This window comes from Labeo rohita, chromosome 3, assembly GCF_022985175.1.
Source record: "Labeo rohita strain BAU-BD-2019 chromosome 3, IGBB_LRoh.1.0, whole genome shotgun sequence".
In the NCBI taxonomy this organism is placed as follows: Eukaryota; Metazoa; Chordata; class Actinopteri; order Cypriniformes; family Cyprinidae; genus Labeo; species Labeo rohita.
In genome coordinates, this window is record NC_066871.1 from 37071380 (window position 1) to 37074509 (window position 3130).

Below are 3130 nucleotides of genomic sequence, written 5' to 3' on the forward strand. Positions count from 1 at the left end.
TTTGAAGTGTTGGGCAGTAGCGTCGCTACAAGTAGTGACGCTACTAGCTTAACTACATTTCTCAGTAGCGTGGTGGTAGCGTCGCTGTTTTCTGAATCAAATAGCTTTTCAGTAGCTAAGCTCTTATAGCTAAGCTCTTATTTTGATCAAGTAGCGCGGTAGCGTCAACAAAAGCTAAAAGCTATATATTTTTCTATACTTTAAGCTCAAATCGGAAATATAACTGCTACGGATCACTGATCCTGGGTCAGTAAGCGACGTCACCGCCACTAAACCTCGTGACGCCATTGGCTCATTAAACTGTCAGTCAAACCGTATTAATCCTCCCGCCTCTCTCGTGAATGAAGTGCGGTGCTCAGTTTGAAGCATCTCAGCGTGTTTGCAGACTTGAGGTAAATAAAGAAGTGTTGATTGAAAAAGTACATGTTTTCTGTATTTATAATACAGCACTGTATTTATAAAGGCTAATGTTTTTTTTTTTTTTGCATTCGAGGAGATGAGAAAAGTGTGTCTTAGTCTAGCATTTGTTGTCGAGACAACCAAATTGCTTATGTGAAGCGCTGAATCTTTATATTTTAGCTAAATGTCAGAAAAAAACTGAGCGCCCACGTAGCAACAGAAAACTGTATAATCTGCAATGCAAACCCGTGAATGCAATGCACGTACTGCCTCTATTGTAGCGGTATTGAGAAAAAAAACTTAGTACTTGAACTAGTGGTGGGCGCCTTGATTTTAGTCTTTGAAGCAGGCTAGTGCTCTGGGAAGATCTCAAACTCAGAAGAACGAGATAGGGAGTGGGTGGGTGTGGGTTGTCAAATTCATGGCGAAAGGCAAAATGTTCCGGTTCGTTCTTAGCAAAAAACAAACAAACAAACAAACAAACAAACAAACAAAAAAAACGATCAGGTTCCATAGCGAAATAAGAATTAAACAGTGTTCTAGTCTAAACGAATTATAATAATCTTTGCTAATATTCTTGACACTTCAAACTGCTTTGGACTTTGCAATATCGAATTATGCCTTTACTATGACCAAAATGCCGGAATATGCTATTCAGCTGTTTGATCGCGCACTATCACTGCAGCCTGTTCATTTGAAAAATAAAACACAGTCACCCAAAAGTTACACTAGTCAATTTAAATAGTGTGTGTTACGTGCAGTTCAGCGTGAACACCGGTCCCGTGGCACATTTTTGCTCATCATGATATTTTCCGTCGACGTGCATGAAGTACAAAGCTTACCCAATGCATAATATTTTCGCTTCAAATACATTGCAGATATGGAAACATTTGTATTTGTGGCAAGAGAGGTAATCTACATAAGCCCAACTTTACTTTCAGTTTCGCTTTAAATTTGTTTTGGATTGTTTAGGCAAATTTATTTATTTATTTATTTTTTTTTTTTCTCATCCTTGTTCGGTTCTGAATACGGTTAAAGTTAAAGGATTTGTTGTCTTGTATTCATGAAATCAATTACTATCTTTAAAAATGGCAGTAAATTAAAGTGCTGTTTTTGTGCGGTCTGTCATATTTCAGTAGCTATATACAGCAAAACTACAGCACTTCCATTAGGCTATTTTTTTACGAAGCTGTCAACACTGTAAACTCTGATGGCATGCAATCAGTTGACAAACACCCATTCATATATAGACTATGTTATTCAATTAAATGTATAAATTATTTTATTTAAAAATTTCGTGTTTTTCGTGTTTTATTCATTCAACATTCTGAAACAGGTGCCATTGGTGCCAAAAATGTTTTTCAAGAAAGAATTCAACCCCCCCTAACCCCCCAAAATATGAGATAAACCCAGCCCTGTACATTATACTGATTTTTGTTGCCAAATTGGTTTGGAAGAGTGGTTGAATAAACAATTAAACTGGACTTTTATGCCTGTATGACTGACAATTTAATTGATCACTGAGAGAGCATTGACTTGGTATGATGTTGGTTCAATAGAAAAATGAAAATGTAAAAAATAGCTTAGATGTAGTAAACTACTTTTGCCATGTTGCTGTAGCTTAGCTTGCTACGTTACCCAAGGCTGTAGCTTTAGTGTAGTTAAGCTTCATTTAATGAAGAGTAACTGTTAGCTTAGCTCACTACATTTTCCAAGTAGCTTGCCCAACACTGTCGACTAATGTCTGTGTGTGTTTAATGTCACACAGGGACACTGAACAGTTGTAATCATTAAGTCTAAATCCAGCGTGTAGTGTTTGAGTGAATGTGTGTGTGAATGTGTGTAAGTGTGTGAGTTTGTGTGTGTCAGAGACGCTGTGGAAGGACAGAGTGCCGCCAGACACGTCCACATACACTCCTACTCTCTTACTGGACACTGAACCAGCAGATATATCAGTGGACTTATTATTGTGAAGGGCAATGAATCTGTGATCAGAGCACATCAGACTCCAGGAGTTCACATTATATCCAAACCAAGAATTACAACTCCTTCCTTTCCTCTTGATTTCTTTATATGACACTGATATTCCAGTATAATCTCCACTCCATTCAGTCTCCCAGTAACAGCGTCCAGTCAAACTCTCAACACACAGAACCTGAGACACATCAAATCTGTCTGGATGATCAGGATATGACTGTTGTTCGTACACACACGTCACCTTTCTGTTCTCGTCAGACAGAATGAGGTATTCGTTTGCTGTATTTGTATCCAGCGTGAGATCACAGGCATCTGAACACAAGAACACACATTACAAGACACACATTTACAACAACTAAACAACAAACAACAAAACTGTGTGTCTGTTTGTGGACTTACATCTTTGAGGTCCTGTTGTGATCCTGAACTCTCCTCCATGATCCACACTAGAAAACACACATGTAATATTTCACTGTATAAGTGTCCTCACAAGTTCAGCTAAACACACACATTAAACACACAGTTCCCTATCTGTCGTACACTCCGAGTTGTGTCTAGTAGTGTACGACACTAGGGGTCGCTCTTGGGAGCCTAAACACCTCTGACAGTTTTGAGAAAGGCCAATGAAATTGGGTGTGCAGATTTGCATAGCTGGCCACGCCCCGGACATCCGGGAATAAATGGGGCAGCATGTGTATCTGCTCACTCGTTCTGTTTTTCAGAGCAGAATGCAGCGTCTCTGCATGAGAAGCGG